The following is a 19,179-nucleotide window of genomic DNA, read 5'->3' as shown; positions in this document are numbered from 1 at the left end:
TCTTTTCTTCTTTTCTTTCTTCATTCCTTCCCTCTCTCCTTGGTCCTGCCCACTCACGTATCACCTTCCCTTCTTCTTCTCCTCTTCCTCCTTTCTTTTCTCCTTCTTCTTTCTTTTTCTCTCTTTCTTCTTTCTTTTCTTCTTCCTTCTCCTTTCTTTCCTTCTTTCTTTCCCTCCTTTCTTTCTTTCCCTTTCTGTATTGTCCAGCCACCATAAGGAGGCCAAACCAGCCTCTCTCTCATTAAAACCTATCACTCATTAAAAACCTATGTATTTTTTCTATTTTCCCTAAGTAAAACAAAAAACAAGAACACAACCTATCACGCGGCTGGCTTTTTTTTTTCTTCCCCTTTCCATCTTCTCTCTTTCACCTCTCTCTCCCTTAGCCTCTCATTCAGCCACCATCACCAGCTATTATTTTCAACCTTCAAGCTGGCCCTCCACCTCCATTAAGTGCAGCTGCCATGGCCACCCTTGCTCTAGCCTGCAGCCCTTCAACCGGTCCACCTCCTTCAGCTGGCCCTCCATTGCAATCCATCTTCAACACCTTCAAGATCTTCAGCAACATAGCAGCCTCTTTGCATAGCCTCTTCAACCTTCAACTTTGAAGCATCACTATTGCAGCCATCTGCTGCATCCCAGCCACCAGTTTCAGTCATCACCAACCTTCAGCGGTTGTCGCCCTCCTTGGCAGCACCTTGCTCCAGCTCGCAGCACGCCCCCATCTCTTCAGCCCCTCTAACAACAACCAACTACCTCCATTGTTCCAGCCATATCAACGCTACCTCCTCGTCTAGCCGATCCAAGGTAAACCCCTTTTCTTACTTTGTGAATCCGGATCAAAATCAGATTCCCATGGCTGAAAATGCCATTGTTTACAGCTTCAAGTGGTGTAAAACAAGAGGTTTTCCGCAATCAAGGCTATGAAAGTGAGGTGATGTGTCTGATGGATGGATCAGATCCCTTCTTTCGACAGCCAATATCGAAGAAAAGAATCATGTCTCCCTATAATTTTGTTTTATTTATCATCTTTCATGACATTTTATATGGCATTTAGGTTCATTTTAACAGTTCATAATGACTTTGTTCATGTAATTTAGTCTTTATTAACATTTGATTAGAGATTCATAGATTTTTATTTCATACGTCCAGTCGAGCTGTCATTTCATGTTTAATCCTTCATCAATAAATCTAGCATTTTTTATGATAGATGCACATGATTGTTACTGATATTTTGCAGAAAACCCAGATCCTTTTAGGTTCTGTAACCCTATGTAAAAAATAAAAACCTAAATCGGGTTTTGAACCCTCCCAAAATTTCAAGTTTTGTTTTAGCAGACAAGAATCTATGAGTTCTCCTAGATGGATGATCCAAATGCTCATCAAAAAAATACAGTGGATCCCTACTAGAATCTTCCGTTCTTCAGTAATTTTTTAGATTTTTCCAACAATTGATCTCTGCTAAAAAACTATTTTCCCAGACCCCTAAGAAAATCTCACTTTTCCTTGTTAGGGTCTAGACCGACACTAATACACTGTATCCATTCAACCCACAGTCTGAATGTCAAAACTTCCAGCATAGAAGTTGTTTCTAACCCTTTCCTCTATCGTTTCTCAAAATTTAGGAATTTTTAGTACAGCCTGAGTATTTTTTCCAAAATTAATTTCTATGCCTTTCAGATTCCTATGTCTGAAAATTTCAGAGACTCAAGTCTCTTATAACCCTCTGCTCTCTCCCAAACCATAACCCAAATCCCAGTACTGTAAAAAGAGGAAATCTTCCTCTGTTTGTCAGAGACATTTTCTCATAATTTCAGTCATTTTCTCATATGTCTGCTATTTTTTCCATAATTTTTCCCAAAACTTGTCTGTCTTCCCTAGATCCTAGAGTCGCCGGATTTTGATCCGACTTGCCGGAGCTGTCCAGCTCCGACCATAGGTCAAAACCAGAATCTATAAAAGGAAAAAATCTTTGTCTAACTATGCTCTATAACCCCCAAAAAATTGAGAAATTTTTATGGAAGTTTACTATCCAAAATATAATTTAGAATTAGGACTTTAGGCAAAATCTTTATTTTTTAGGATTTTTAGTTATTTTCTACATTAAAAAAATAACAAAAAAATATATTTTTGAGTTTTATTCTATTTTTAGGGTTATTCTAGCTGTCCATGCTAAATTTGGCTCAATTCTAAGTTCATTTGCTTTGTATGTTAGTTTACTCTCAAATTCAGAAGTGAAAATCAAGTCAAATTTGATATTTTGTGATATTTTTGCCATTTAAGATTTTTATCATGTAAATAAGGATGTCATGTCATATTAGGGTTAATTTCAATGTCATTTGCATTTCAATTTCCCATTTTTGCAAAATTTATTTCAGAAAACCCTGGTTTCAAGGCCATAGTCTTGTTATCAGGGGCATTTTGGTTATTTTGACCTCGATTTCGGAATTTCAATCTTTAATTTTCTAAATTTTCATGCATGTCATCATATTTCATTATATTATATTTGATTTTATTTTATTTGATTTTCAAATTTCTAAATTTTACAAAAATTCTCTTAGAAAACCCTGATTTCAAGGTCATCAGGGGCATTTTGGTCATTTTGACCCCAATTTCGAATTTCCAATTTATTTTTGAAATTTATTTTTGAAATTTATTTTTTATTTTTCATGTTTATATCAAGGGGGTTATGGATTTTGGTTTATATTTGAATAATATCCGATAATTTCTAATATTTTCAGATAAATTCAGAAAAACCTACATTTCTATGCTAACATTGTTTTCTAGTTTTGCAGGAATATCCAGAAAGAAATTTTTATTTTCTTTTATTGCAATTCAATGTAATATCGGATTTAATAATTTGGAATAAGAGTTACTTTTCTGCTTAGAATAGGACTGCATTGCATATAGTTTAATTTCTGCAATTTCCAATATCTGATGTATGATGCATATGCACATTTTCCAAAATTACTATGGTTGACACGAATGGCACGTGCACAAGCTATTAGGGAGTTCAAGAATTTGGTGGGATTCGTATTTATGGCCATAGTCAGAATACGAAGAAAACCAAGATTTGTGATCTTCGTATTAGCCACATTCAGCCTACACTCTTAGGCTAACTTCAAAAATGCATTGTATCTCTCAAAGTTTCAAAAGGATTTTCTCAATTCCTCAAAGAATTATCTTTCAAATTTACATTCATTCATTCAATTTGCATCATTTTCAAAATCATGTTCCAATTCTATTTCAGAAAAATCAATTTTTCCAAGAATTTCCAAGTCTTTCTCAGGATTTGATTTTCTCATAATTCTGGGTTTTCAAATGAGATTCCAAGTATTTTCCAAGTTCAAATCATGATTTTCCAAGATTTTTGCATTCTCAATTTCATGTTCAAATCCCAAAATCGATTCTCTCAAAGATCTGATTTTCCCGAGAACCCATTTTCCATTTCAAAAATCATTTTCCAATGAACTTCTTGACTTTTTCAAGATTTTCAAATCCAATTCCATAGAAAAGAAATCCAAATCTCAAAATCGATTTTTCCAAAGTCCGAGTTTTCCTGAGAATCTATTTTCCAATGCAAATTTCTGATTTCCAATGAATTTCAGTGATTTTCCCAAGAATTCCATTTTCAAGCACTTTTCCAGTCATTTTCCAAGTACATCTCAATTTTCCAAAGCAAACATCATATTTCTCAAATGTGCATTCTTTTCAAAATTCTATAACACATGCCTGATTCTATGTGCATTCTAGGAAAATAGAGCATGATTTAGATATTTGAGTCAAGTTAAAGCGCACAATTGATCCTTGGTTCGATTACCCCTGGTAAAGGCGCTAAGAACGGTTGAACCTCATACCGACAGGCGGATCCCATTCCATAAAATTTTCCCATAAATTTTCAAAACGGAGGCGAGTAATTTTCAAAACTATTTTCAAAACTTTGGTCGAGTTTGACTCGCAGAATCGTTTCTCTCACTCTCGCAGAGGGAGGGGGAAAATTTTTTCAATGATAACAGCTGGTCATTCAGTCAAAGGTTCAAGCTTTCGCTGGTCATTCAATCAAAGGTTCCAGCTCTCGCTGGTCATTCAGTCAAAGGTTTCTGCTCTCGTTGGTCATTCAGTCAAAGGTTCCAACTCTCACTGGTCATTCAGTCAAAGGTTCCAGCTCTTTCACTGGTCATTCAGTCAAAGGTTTCAACTTTCGCTCGTCATTCAGTCAAAGGTTCCAACTCTCGCAGGTTATTCAGTCAGAGGTTCTAGCTTTTGCTGGTCATTCAGTCAAAGGTTCCAGCTCTCGCTGGTCATTCAGTCAAAGGTTCCAGTTCTCGTGGGTCATTCAGTCAAAGGTTCCAGCTTTCGTTGGTCATTCAGTCAAAGGTTTCAGCTCTTGCTGCTGATTCAGTCAAAGGTCTCAGCTCTCGCTGGTCATTCAGTCAAATGTTCCAGCTCTCACTGGTCAGTATTTTAAAGGTTCCAACTCTTGTTGGTCAAACTTCAAAATTCAATCTTCAAAATGGTTTTTCGTCAAAATCCAATGCTTTCACTGGTCAGGATTTCAAAATCCAGATTTACAGGACAAGATTTCAAAATTTTAGTCCACGGTCCCATCAAGATTGATATTGAGTAATCATTTAACAAAGGATTCTCGAACACTTTTCCAATTTGCTAAAAATATTTGTTGATTCCAATATTTTAATTACTGGATAAGAGAATCACCTCATATTACCTCTAGTATTCTTTCCAAAGAGGTAAAACTTTTTGTGAAAAAATGCAAAATTCAAAACTTTTTCCCTGTTGATCAACCAAAAGGATGAAAGAAATATCCTTGGTATGATTAGCGAAGAAATTTCGATAATGTCAAAAAGCCATAAGCGAATTGATATTGATCATAGCTATGGTGTATTTTAAATGATGATTCTTCTGGCAAGAAAGCAATAGAAATATTCTAAGCATTATAGAATCCGCTTAAAGTTCTTAACGAAGCAACGTATAATTAATTATCTGGAAAAGGGATCTCTCAACTATCGTCAAGTTGAAGACGGATATGCGAGTTAGACCCCCGGGGAGAAAGAAGATTCAGATCTCTTCCAAGTTGAAGAAGTGTGTGACGTATCCTTCCCGGGAAAGTTCAAATCATAGCCAAGTTGAAGGCTGATGCAATGAACCTCCTGATCAACTCTGAAAGATATTTGATTCATACTATCAAAAGATCTCAATCAAAAGAGACATCTTTGTCAATTTCTAGGGACAAGGAAGACCCTGGTCACCTCCAAGTTGAAGGAGTGTGTGAAGTGTTCTTCTAGGGAAAATCAGAACATCTCCAAATTAAAGGTTGATGCAATAAAATTCTCGCCAAACCCCAAACAAGAGAATTCAATTCTATGTCTCAAGAGGTGCAAAAAGTATAGCTCAGATATCAAATTGCCAAAATTGCCGAGAATTATCTTTTCTTATGCAAAATCATTTTATCAATATCCTTTCACTGCTTGCTTTTATGAAACTGAGAGTATTTCTTTTCTTTTCATATCAAGGAAATGGATAGCTTCCTTAAAGAAAATCATCAGCGTTAAAATTTGAACTTGACTCTTGAATCCAAGGAGTTAACCTCATTTTGAAGGAAATACTCTAGGTAAAAGATGGAATATCTTTTGCACATACGTGCACATTTTCAAGTATTTGAATCAACTACAATTTCATCTTATTGGCAAAATTTTCCGGTTATCCTAAAATGAAATAAATGCTCAATGTCTATTTTGATGTAACCTAGCATGGTTTACAAAAAGAGTTGCCTTATTCTAATGAGGTATTTCTCCCAGTCTCATCATGGTTTTCCCCGTCCTGACAAGGAATCCATATTTTTCATATTCATTTAAGGATTGTACCTGAGCCTCATCTCATGAGGTATTCTTCAAAAATGTCCCATTGTGGTTTCCCCATTCAGGTAAGGGTTAAACCTGAAATTCATTTTGAAATATTTTTCGTCCCCATTCAGGCAAGGGTTAAACCTAAAATTCAATTTTAAATATCTTCGTCTCATCTAGGGGTGGCAATCGTGTCGGGTTGGCGGGTCGACCCGACGGGTTGGCGGGTCAGCATACCTCAACCCGAACCCGACCCGTTTATTAAACGGGTCGGCTGTGGCAAACACGAACCCGACCTATTTAATAAACGGGTAACCCAACACGACCCGCCAACCCATTTAATAAATGGGTTGGGTCGGGTAAACGGGTTCTCAGGTTCGCGGGTCGGGTTGACGGGTTGTCGGGTCGGGTTGGCGGGTTGGGTTGGCGGGTCGGGTTGCGGGTTGGCAGACGGGTTGGCGGGTTGACCCACCCGCCTAACCCGTTTATTAAACGGGTCAGCCGGGTTGGCGGGTTGGCATACCCCCAACCCGAACCCGACCTGTTTAATAAACGGGTTACGTGGGTCAACCCGTTTATTAAACGGGTTGGCTTAAGCCCAACCCGAACCCGCCTAAGAGGCGGGTTGGCGGGTCGTGTCAGGTTTTGCCACCCCTAGTCTCATCCAGGTTAAGAGCTAAACCTGAGTCTTTCCCAAAAAGTTCATTTGGTCTCACCCATGATACCTCCATCCATTCAAAATCTCCATTTTTCTCGGGATCTTCATCTCAAAGCCCCATCATGATTTTCTCATTTCCTTTTGTCCAATTATTTCATTCTTGTGGATTTTGTTTCTTCCCAAAGCTATTCAGAATAAGGTGTCAAACCTGAGAATAATGTTTTACAAAACAATTCTTTCACACCCGGTTCAGGTTTTCTGACTGGGACATTTTAAAAATTTGGCGTGTTTTCTTTGCCACTAAGCTCGGCTCTCACCGGCTTAGCAGCAAAGAGGGGCGTCTGTGAACACCCCAAATTTTTCAAAAAATTCAAAAATTTCCTTTTTGCCCCTGGCCCCCAACTTCTGAATAAAGTGGATCAAATTTTTATCAAAATTCTATTCATTTCTCAGATTCATCGATTGAAGATCTGAAATCCAAATTCAATTTCCATATCTGACCTAATTTTGGATCCAGATCTGATATCCAAATCCAATTCTGATCCCTATTATTCAATTTTAAATTCAAAAATCTAAAAATACAAAAATAATTTTCTGAATGGCTCAGGCAGTTCATCCAGTATCCATTTGGATCCACTCATTTCGTGTCTCAAATTTCGAGATCCAAACTCGAATGTTTTACCAAAAACTCTAGGTCCAGATCCATTTTTTGAAAATTTCTAAAATTTAACCCTATGTTTTAAAAATAAAACTTCTTTTGGAAAAAACCTCAAGTTTTAAAACAAATATTTTACAAAAACATTTCAAAAACCCTGTTTAAACCTCATCCCTTGTATTTTCGTAGCATTTTTAGGGTTTTCTTTCAAAACACCAAAAAAAAGTTGCTTGACCCCCTTTCTTGAAAACTTTCGTAGTTAAACCCCCTTTTGAGAAAAACTTTGTAAAATAAGCCACCATTTTGAAAATTTTCAAAACTTGGAGAACCCGATTTGCAAAAATCCCTAACGATCTCTCGTCATAAAGGAGATCGCAGGGAAGTCTCTCGAGGGCATCCATTAGCGCCATTCTCCATCCGATCATCCATTGCTCTCCTCCTCCTCCTTTGCTCTTCTCCTTCCCATTTTCCTTCCTCATTTCCCCTGTCTTCTTCTTCTTCTGTGTCTTCATCTTTTTTCTCAATTGGCTGAATGAGGGGGTCGATCTCACACTACAATAGCATACAGGAGGCATTGCTCCCTCCTAAGTTAAAGCCCCAACAAATCGGGTAAGATCTTCTACTCCTCCTTTTTTGAATTGGTTTCTTTTTTTGTTTTTGGCCCCATTAATCATGCATACATTTTAGGGATTAATTCATATTAAACTATGCATGATTTCATAGGAAAACACATTAAAATCCTGAGTTTGTCACTAGTTTCGAGAAAACATGCAAAAAGAATAAAAATTGGAAAATGCTTGAAAAATGAGTTTATTTTGCAATTTAGTTCAAAGTTTATCATTTGTAATTAAGTTAAGAGGTTAGGTTAGTAAAATAATGAAAAAAAAATGTGTTTAGAATAGGTTTAGTCTTAGTTTTAACAAAAGATAATGAAATCGAGTTTTTTAGCAAATAAAGTTTTGTTTAAAAGTGAGGTTTTTAGAATTTTTTGAAAATTATTGGAGTTGTGATAATTTTACTGCAACAAGCTTCAAAATCTCTTTAAAAAGCCAACTTAGAGGAGAGAAAAGCTTGTCTCCTCCTTTACGTAGTTGCCCTCTTCTCTTCCCCTTCCTCTCCACCAATTTCCTATCCTTTCTTCATCTTCCCTCTTTCTCTTTTCTTTTTCTCCTTCTCTCTTCTCTCTTCTCTCTTGTCTGGTGGAGAATCGCACACCGGCGGTGGCGCAAAGGACGGATTCCATCTCTCTTCTCAACCCAAACTGGTAAGATCTTCCCCTTCCTTCTTCTTTCTTCCTTTCTTCTTTCCCCTAATTCTTTCCTCGTTCTTCTTTACCTCTTGCATTTCTACTAGCTTAGTCAAGTGCAGCAGCATATCATATGCATCCGAGTGAATTGATATCATAAGTATAGTTTCAAATGAGATTCCACTTCCCTGCATCAAGGTCTTCTTGTTTCTGTTAACTCATGCATTGCATTATCTTATGTAGAGTTCATCTGCATTTAGCATCATATCATTTGCATTTACTGTAATGATTTTGCATCATCTGCAAGTCATTACCTGCATTGATTTCACCGTGAATCAATTCTGATTCACGGTGAAATCTGCCGTGATTCTCATTTTCATGTTGCATTGAAATCAACAATCACAAATCATCGTGAGAATTAGCTGCCGGAAATACTAATTCCGATCTCTGATCAACAGATCTGCCATGAATCTCATTTTTAGAAATCAGATAGACAGATCTTAGATCGACAGATCGAGAGCTTATTTCATTGCATCTCATTTGCAGAAATCGGCATATCTGCAGTGAAATAAGCTCAGATCGTTCTCTTCTATCGAAGCTGCTCCAGATCTTCTGGAATCCTCATCACCGGCTGAAACTCCCTGTATTGCCGAAATCTGGTTCACCGGACCCTGGTTCACAGAGGAAATCCTCTGCCATCTGCTCTGATCTGAGCCACCAACACATTCTGTTCATGGTGCTTCAGCGTTTTTTACGGTATTCTCCAACTGCCCACCGTGAAGACCGGAATCCAACAGTTCATCGTGAAGGAACCAGCATTCCACTGCATAGCATCTCCATTTCATTCTCAATTCTGCATTTTCCTCAGCATTTTACGGTGCATATTCATAGATTGATCTGCATCCGATTTTCACCTGATTTGCATATCATCAGTGCTGCATTTTTATCATTCCATTGCATCACATTTTCTTTTCTGTGTGTGTAATTTCCTGCGTTTGGATTCAGTCTATTTTTGTGCATTGTTTGGATTTGCTTGTGCTCTTTTTCTTGTTCATCCTTGTTATTTTTGCAATTCCATTCATCACCATTATTCTGTTATTTTCTGTACTTTAGTATATTCCACTTGCAATATTGTTTTCGCATTCTCTTGATTTCAAGTCTACGTGTTTTTGCAATTAGCATTTGAGTTGCATATAAATTCCTTATTGCATTTTGTATGTGTTTGTGCGCAATTTTATTTTGCATATTTTATGTATTTTGATATTTTTTCTTTTACGCTTATAGTGCATGCTAGTTTTGCTCTTTCTTCTTATTTAGTGAATTTGCATTTTTAAATTTCATTTCGCTTCTTGTCTCATCATCTACATATTCCTATCATTTCAATTTTGCAATTTCATATTTGCATTTAGCATACTTTACCATTATGTATATTGTGCATTTAGTGTCACTTAGTATGTTTTAGCATTTTTTGCCTACATAGAGTAGTGTTATTTGTTTTGTGTTGCTGCTTTGTTTGTTTAGTGTTGTGCAGGAAAGCATGGGAGTGAAGGCAAGCGAGCGAGATACATGGTGGCACGCGTCTGACATGCGACACGAGGCATGAGCATAGAAGACTCTTTTACTTTTCTTTTAGAATTAGGAATTTAATTCAATTTTTGGGTTTGTAATAAAACTATTTTAAACCCTCTGCGTAGGGTATTCATTTATTGTAATAAGTAGTTCATTTTTCATACTTTTTCCATTTTGGCAATAAAGAATAGTTAATTGTGTGTTTGAATATGAAGTATTACCCGTTCCTAGAGTTTGACCCGGTCTCTACCACTAGTGAGAACCAATTTTATTATTTGGTGTCTGGTTTTCACATTACTTTTCAATTAAAAATCTTTTCAAAAATACAATTTTTAACGCACCCTCTGTAATCTTGATTTGCATATAGCAATATCGATTTACAGGCGTGCAATATCAATGGAATCTGTATATTCCAATATTTCTTTCTTTTCTTTATAATTCATTTATGAGTTTTTCTTGTTTTGAAGGTCTATTTATGTTGCTTAGATCCAGTATGCCTGTGTGATTCGTCATCGATCATTCATTCATATTATACACTTTGTAAATTTGAATTACATTCGCTAAATCCATTGGTATCTTGTTTTTTCTGCATCCCTTATGTCGTGGATTCCCTGTAGCAGTATCACCATAGCCATCAGCCTAATGCCATCCATCTTATTCATTTTATCAAATTGATTTTGCTTGCTCTCCTTATTTGCTATCATTTCCTATTACGTTCTTTTTCTTTTCTTTCTTTTATTTTATTTGTCTTGAGGGATAATCATTACAGCAAGAGTCATCTGGATCTACTTTGATGAATGCCCTCTTGTGACTGGCTTGTTACCATTTTTATTGATGGTCATAATACAATATCATCGACATCCATTTTGATCCTCTCTGCACCCCCATTAATCCATTTCATCAACTGATATTCAGTGGTACTACTGTTTCATTCCATTTTAGTTAAACATGATCGTTTGTTACGAGAAACACTCAGAACCGATTCGATCGACATCCTTTGTGTTTCGGCCTCTGTAGTTCTGTTTGTGGTCTACTGTGAATTAGCTATGATTGTACGATCGCAATCCCTTAGTCCCTCGTTCCCCTGTAGCATTGGGTTTCTTATAACATATTCTTGTTTAACTGTTGTGATCGAAGAAGACATTGATTCATCCCTGTGTTTTCCTCTTTTCTTTTCTTTTTTTTTTAGATAAACTGATGCTTGTTTATTTTATTTTTTTTCTTTTATCATATTTCTTAACCTTCAGCATCTCATATCATGGCATGCATAATATTATATTCACTAGATTCAGGGGTCCAGTAAAAGGAAGTCACCTCTTATCTGTCATTAAGGGCCCACAATTGCATAATCGGGGTATTCTTGGGAAGTTTGTATTACCTGAATTCGAGAATGAGAGCGAACCTGCTCAGGAATACATGTTTGTTTAAACTGGGTAGATCTTCAGTCTGATGTTGCAATACCTGATGCTGAGTTTAGTTGAAGTGCTAATGAGAATTCTTCAGAACTTCTTAACCTCAAGAAGTTGCCTGAAGAAGGCAGGCCTTTAAGACAATACTTCCAAGCTGAGGTAATGTTTAAGTGTGCTAGAAGAGTGGAGTTGTTTGGTAACACACCGGCAAAAGCAATTGAAGGTTCTTTTGCTTTTGATTCTGATCAATGTTGACGCCTCATCATCACTGTTTTAGTGCCTTATCAGATCAAATACTTGAATCACTGTGTAATGTACAACCGGTTTGAGAAATTGATTTGCCAAAAAAATCAATTGATAATCAATTTTGCTGTATGGTTTAAGACCAATGTGCTGGCTGGGGATTTTCTGGTTAGGCTATGTTGGAGGTAGCTTAACACTGTGAGGAATTTACTAGTTAGAAATCATGTTAGATTTTCTGGTTAGTATGTCAAACTCCGTGGGTGGATGTTGCCAAAACACACCCACTAATATCATTGAAGCTCATATTCCAATACCACTGCGAGTCGACTTATGGCAGTTGAAAGCAATTCACAGGTATGGCTTCTCCTTTTATTCCCTGTATCTCATCTCTTTTGTTACACTATAATATATATTCTTCTCATCTGCTACCACTTCCACAAGATATGCACCACACCTTCCCTGTTCACTGCCCCACTTCCATAACACGCGGCAGCAACACCCCATATACCTACAACACTCTCCTAACTCCAGCATCTATACCCATTACATCTTTTTTTTACTGTGTCCTGCATTAATTCCCTGTTGTCGCCACCTGTATTCAGCACCTTATCCCCACTTACAACATTCTATTATACCCTGTGCCACACTGCATCAACCCTTAGAAGCAAACTTCACCTTATCCCCTGCACACGCATATTCCTTATCCCCTCACTTACATAACATATTGCATCACAGCACTTGCTTTTCGCATAGTGCTTCACTCTACCTGCAACATATGCCAACACCATTGCAGCACAGTCACCACTTGTGTTTTCCTACTACTTCACCCAGCATATTGCCATCATTTCATTACCCAGTATCACTGCAAGCACCTTCCTATATCACCTCTGCGCACAGTTGTTGCACCTCTTGTTTCTGTTTCAGGAAGCCTTCTAAACTTGCCATATCTGCTGTGACTGCCTCTAGCTCCATTTCCCACATGCATCCTTTCATCTTCATCTGTTAAACATCTGTATATTTTGTACCACTATGATCAACAACCTTCATTGTACTCCCTGTACATATCTCTTACATCAGTACCATGTATAACATTTTCCCACTCACTCATTACACTCACAACACCTATATTGCAACCCTGCAACTCACCACTTACATGCCCTCGTCGCTACATAAGCATGCTGCCCGCATCTCCATTACACCTGCCCATAGCATACCTGCACAACACTTACTACTCACCTGTCATCTTCGATACAATATCTCTGCAGCCCCACACCTTCATTCTGGAGATTACAGCAGGTCAAAAATTTTGCAGTAGTGCTTAGCTTGGAGTTAGGCAGCAGGTATAAATCGATTGATCCATGGAAAGGCAATATGTGTGACGAGCATTTGGCTTCATTTCCATCATTTTCAGTCACTTCCACCTATAACTACAGTACTCTTCACTGCTGCACCTACTCACCTCCTGTACACAGCACCACACCCTCTTAGCTAATGCCCTATACATACCTTCACTACACTACAACCTTGCTGCACTTGCCCACATAGACACAACACCTGTGTATTCTTCATCGGCTTGCTGTCATCACAGTCACAACCTCCTCTTCACTACCACTGCACTTGCAGTAGTACACATGCACTTCACTTGCCTACACCCCCTTAATTGCTATAACCCTCTACTGCACCTGAACCTACATTTGCACCTAACACACCTCCACTTGCCCACAGTGGCACTTTTATTCTCTTTGCCTACAAGGTGCATCAGTATCCTCATAATGCACTTCCCATCAATAATTAGCCTTGCACATGCATGTTTGTATGCATTTTTTTTATGCATTGCATTACATATGTATTCTGACATGCATCTCTTCATTAGCATAGCACATCTGTAAACACCTCAAATTTTCACCCTTATTCAGTGTTTGCATTTTATGTGTCATTGCATATCATTGCATGCATTTGGCATATCACCTCACTACATTGCATAGCATTGCATCTCATTTTTGAGATCCAGCACTCTTGTTTTCAAAATCTTTTAATCCAGATTCGAGTTTTAAAACTTTCCTTTCAAAAGCAATTTCAAATACCCATATTTTGAATCGACATTTTGCCATTTGGCAATCCCCAGGATCTTATATTTTAAATATTTTTCTCATAAAGCAATCTGGATTCGTTTTAAACTCAATTTAAATTGATTTCAATTCTCAAATGAGACCCATTTAGGTGGTGTTGCTTCTGGATTCCTTCATTTATCAAAATTTCTCAAAAAATCTTAGAGTTCTAGTTGGATCAGGTTTTTGTCCTTTCATCTTTTTGAATCTCTTCAAAACTCCATTTTGATTTTAAACCAGATGTAGTCATATCCCTTGCCCATTCTTGTCATTTTTGGCCAAAATCTCAGAATCTCAGTCCAATCAGAACTCTTTTTTCAGAGCCCTAGTTGGATTAGGACTCTTTTTCAGAGTCCCAGTCATATCTGAACTCTACCTTTTTCACCTGTTTATTAGAAAACCTTTCAAAATCCTTTATTTTGGACAAAATCCTAGAGTCCCAGTCGAATTAGGACTCTTTCTCAAAGTCATAATCGAATCAGGACTCTATCTTGATTTCATCCTTTACTCCTGTTTTTCACCTGTTTTCAAAAACCTTCTCATCTGATTTTTAAAAGAGCCAAAATCCTAGAGTTTTCGTCAAACTAGGACTCTATCACAGAGTTTTAATCAGACTAGGACTCTGCTTTTTATCTCTATTTTTACTAGTTTTCGACAAAATTTATCAAAGTCCATCATTTTGGCCCAAAATTTCAGAGTTCTAGTCGGATTAGAACTCTTCTTCAGAGTTTCAGTCAGATTAGGACTCTATCTTTCATCGCTATTTTATCTATTTTCAATCAAATCTTTCAAAAGAAGTCAAAAACTCAGAGTTTTAGTCAAACCAGGACTTTATTCAAAGAGTCCCAGTTGGATCAGGAATCTGACCCTGATTTCAATTTTGAGAGAATCTTTCCAAAATCTCTTTATTTATCTTTCCAAATTTCAAAATTATTACACTTCTATCACAGAGTTTTAAAATTCTAGGATTCTATTCCAGAGCTCTGATCGAATCAAGACTCTACTCCAGAGTCTTGATCAAATAAAGACTCTATCATGAGTTAATCTTCTCACTTTATTTTCACTGGTTTTCAAAAGTCCTTTTTAAAATCTCATCATTTGCTTTGCAGAAAACCAAAATTTTCAGAGTTTTAATCAAATTAGGACTCTTCCTCAGAGTCCTAATCGAACCAGGACTCTAACATGACTTCAATATTTACCTTATTTTCACCTGTTTTCCAAAACCCTCTCATCTGTTTTCTCCAAAATCCATTAGAATCGTTTATATTGTTGTTTTTTTATATTCTTAACTAATGAAATATGAGATTTACCCGTTAAATGAGCTAAATCCATATTTTCAAAGGGTAAATCAATTTCATCCATGGATTCCCTGTATTTTTTTATTTTCTTATTATATTAGTGTTTGATTCATATATTTCAGCATTAAATTAAGTTTTGTTAAGTTGTTCATGTATTTTTTATTAGTTTCCATGTTTAAATTAGTTGTTTTTAGTATTTTATTAGATTTTCGTGTGTTTTGATTCTAGGTTTGTAGAAATTATGTTGTTTCACATTTAAATCTTCAGTAGTAAATTTTGTATTTTGTATGTTTAGTCCACGGATTTGTTAGTAAGGTTCTGTAAAAAAATCAAAAGGTTTTGGGTTAGAGAACCTTGTCAAAAAAATAAAAATTCGAATCATGATTTCTGTTACTTAAAATTGCTATTGATATTCAAGTATAAGTTACAGATGTGATATTTTTGTCATCCGAGATTCGATTCATGATTTGTAAATTGCAGTGGCTTTGTATTAGAATCTATTATTTACTGTAATTTTCTCATAATTTTTTGTCATTGTCTGCAATTTTTCCTTTGTCATAAAGTAGGACCAACTTATGAGAGTTCGTTATGCTTTATTCAAACCCTAAATCAGCTTCCGTTGATCGTATTTCCCTAACCAAAGATTTGATTGATGATCTGTAAAAAAGGAAACTCTTTATTTGTCTATCTTCTATTCACTTCTAAAAATTTAGAATTTTCTGATGTGGTTTGTTATTTTTACCTGTATTTAAAACCAAAAGTATCTATTTCCATAGATTTTATATTTGTTAAATTCAAGTGCAGATAGCCGGAATGATATCTCCCTAACCGGAGATGATTTTTCTAATATGTAAAAAAGAGAATCTCTGTTGTTCTGTCTATTAGTTCTGTGTAAAATTTTATAAATTTCCATAGTGAATTGACCCCTAATTTGGGTCTGACACTAGGACAGATACATGCTTGTGAGTAAAAATAGCATATTTTAGGGTTTTATGCAATTTTTATATTGAAATAATGTCAAAAATAGATGTTTATGATTCCAATTTAATTTTAGGGTTATCAAAAGTGCAGGTGTATATTTTTATGAATTTTGGAACTCATTTGATGCTTGAATTGATTACATTGCAAAACAGAGTGCCCGCAGGATCCTGAAACACTGGCAAAATCATGTTTTTCATGATATTTTAATTTTCTTCAAAAAAATTCATGCTTTTAGGGTTTGCACATATTTATAATCATGCTAGAACATTGCATATTCGATTTGGCTTCGATTTGAGTCTTTTTAAACTCTAAACCCAAAGTTTTACCAAAATATTTTTTAAAAAAACCCTGATTTCAAGGCCATAGTCTTGTTTTTACGGGTATTTTTATCATTTTTCCTCAAATTCCAAATTTCAAAGTTATTTAATTTTATTATTTATTTAATTTTATTTCATATTTCATTATGTTTATCTCAGGAAAATCATGAGAAAAGGCTCATATCTAGATAAATCCAGTAATTTTCAGATATTACTGGATAAATCTAGAAAAGCCAACATGCCTTCACTAACAAGTTTTTTAGTTTTGTAGGGAGGTTCAAGGCTGTATTTTCCTGTAATTTTTCTTTATTTAAATTAAATTAGTGATGTAAAATTGTAAATAAATTTGGAATAAGAATTTGAATTCCTATTTAGAATTAGGGTTTGCATTGCATATAGTTTAAACTTTGCTATATAACTGTCATGTTTGTCATTCATACACATATTTCAATTCCACTATGGTCTACACGAATGACACGTATACTAGCTTCTAGAGAGTTGGTAAACTCGATCGAGTTCGTATTTATGGCCATAGTCAGAATATGAATGAAATCCAAATTTACCATCTTCTTTTAAGCCACAATCAACCTACACTCTTAGGCTATCTTTAAAATCATTGCATATTTCAAAGTTTTATAAATATTTTCTCCTTCTAGAATCAAATAAGATACATTTAATCCATATCTATGGCCATAGTCAGGGATATGAGGCAAATTTATTTCATTGAAGTTCTACAAGGCACATAAAATCTCTTTTTCAAACAATTTTCTCAGAAATCTTCAGAAAATCTTTTATCAAAATCACATTTCTACATCATCTAGGTTTAGATTGCATCATGAAGATATTTCACAGGGCCACACATCCATCCTTTTGATGTATTTTCCAAATTTCATCTCATAAAATCGATTTTCTCAAATTTGCTCTGGTTTTCTTCAAAATCAATTTTCTTAGGAACCTTTGGTTTTCAAGGATGTTTCAAGTATTTCCCAAGCTCTAGCATCTTCAATTTCAATGTTCAAATTTAGAGAAATAAACTTTATTTAAGTCATTTTGAATTTTCTCAAAAATTGATTTCTTCAAAACCTCCAGATTTCTTCAAAAATCAATTTTCATTTTCTTCAGAAATGCTTTCTCACCATGATTCATGATTTTCAAAGTGTTATCTTTTCCAAGAACTTTTCAATTATTCCAAAATCTGAAGCATATATCATGTTTTCAAACTTGCATTTTCTGAAATTCATAGCACATGCCTGATTCTTTGTGCATTTAGGAAAGCATCAGATTGATCCTTTGTTCAATTACCCTTGGTAAAGGTGCTATAAACGGTTGAACCTCGTACCAGCAAGCGAATCTCATTCTTCAGAATTATCTGGCATTTTAAAATAAAGGCGAGTTATTTTCAAAATCTTTTCCAAATGTCAGTTTGACTTGCAAAAGTAAAATTTTTCAATGATAACAGGTTTGGCGACCGTGATGAGACCTGTCTTCGCCTGATCAATCTAATGCTCTACTTTGTTCAAATGATCAAAATCGTGTTCTACAAATGTCAGCTTTTATGATATCATGTGAACCTAGGAGCCCAGATTTGAACCCAACTGACATAGATTTCATGTAGACTTAGGGATGGTTTGGTAGGACTGATTGAGGAGACATTATATATGCTCACGTAGACTTAGGTCTAATACAATCCTCCTTAATCTAGGATTTGATTGAAAATAATGTTTGTTTCTCATAAAATTTTCAAAATTCTACTTCTTTAGGTCTTGGAGCCCTCTGTTTTCTTGCATGTGATCATATTTTTAAAACAACCCCACCTACCTTTACCCAATCTTCACGTTGCTGGGCTCTCTTCCAAAACCATAGTTCGGGACAAAGCCTCACAACTGGGCCACTTATTTGGGTTGATCCCTCCCTGCCACGTACCAAGGGTCATAGTCCAAAGTATAGCAGCAGGCGCTCAAGGATGTTGGAAAACACAAGCCTAGAACCAGAGAAATTGATTTTATGCCACGTACATCGGGCTTCGGCTCGAGTATATAGGCATAGCATGATTGGACACAGATGATCTGAGCCTTAGAGTTAGGATTTGGGTCCTACAACTATTTCAAAATTGATGCATCTAGAGTCAACTTTTAGGGAATGTTGTATGTACATATTTGTTTGTGCAGGATGTTATTAAATGTTAGCTTCTTTTTCTATATTTTCCACAAGTTTTCTAAAAGTACTGGACAATTTTTAAGATCTCTTATTTTTCTCTGTTTTCATGCATTATCTAAACATCCCCTTCTTATTTTTCAAGCCCTGGACGATTTTCCCAAAACCTTTATTTTCTTCAAAACTCCAGGTGATTTCCATCCTTCCTTCCTCTGGATCTCGAAGTTCCAGTCTGTTTTTATCCTGCCTGCAATTTCTTCAAAAATCATATAGTTTTTTCCTCAAAAGTCTTATCCTTACTTCTTCTGCATTTTTCAATCTATTCTGATGGCATCCAGTCAACTTGATTTAGTCTTTCCTAAGGGCCATATCTCCTATGAGGTGCGGCAAGGTCTCCTTGATTATCGAACTTTGAACATCAGACCTTTTATTCCCCGGTGGTACTATTCTTGGCTCAAGAACTTCGCTCGTATGTTCCTGGACCATCTGAGTGACTGCGGATTGGAACTGACATCGGCAGTGGGTGAACAGATCATTAATGGCGGTTTGATTCAAGCATTAGCGGAGCGGTGGAATCCATGCACCAACACCTTTTGGTTCCCGTGGGGAGAGATGACTCTACTACTGGACGAATTCTCAGATATCATGGGTCTATCTGAGCCAGCTGGTCAGCCCAATGA

General features: G+C 36.1%; 1 pseudogene across 1 annotated transcript in view; it reads right to left on the bottom strand.

Annotated features, from left to right (window-relative positions):
- Positions 1-668: 668 nt before the first annotated feature.
- LOC149828493 (uncharacterized) overlaps positions 669-19,179 on the bottom strand; it is a 50,552-nt pseudogene continuing 32,041 nt past the window's right edge. Inside the window, exons 4-7 of the transcript XR_016434116.1 lie at positions 12,878-12,921; positions 12,527-12,651; positions 12,317-12,407; positions 669-738 (exon numbers count right to left, since the gene is read on the bottom strand). The product of XR_016434116.1 is annotated as an uncharacterized LOC149828493 (transcript). The remainder of the gene's footprint in view (positions 739-12,316; positions 12,408-12,526; positions 12,652-12,877; positions 12,922-19,179) is intronic.

The sequence above is a fragment of the Nuphar pumila genome, chromosome 9 (genome assembly GCF_984573655.1).
Source record: "Nuphar pumila chromosome 9, dmNupPumi1.hap1.1, whole genome shotgun sequence".
In the NCBI taxonomy this organism is placed as follows: domain Eukaryota; kingdom Viridiplantae; phylum Streptophyta; class Magnoliopsida; order Nymphaeales; family Nymphaeaceae; genus Nuphar; species Nuphar pumila.
The sequence above is the reverse complement of the archived record's forward strand: the minus strand, read 5'-3'. Positions and strand labels throughout refer to the sequence as shown.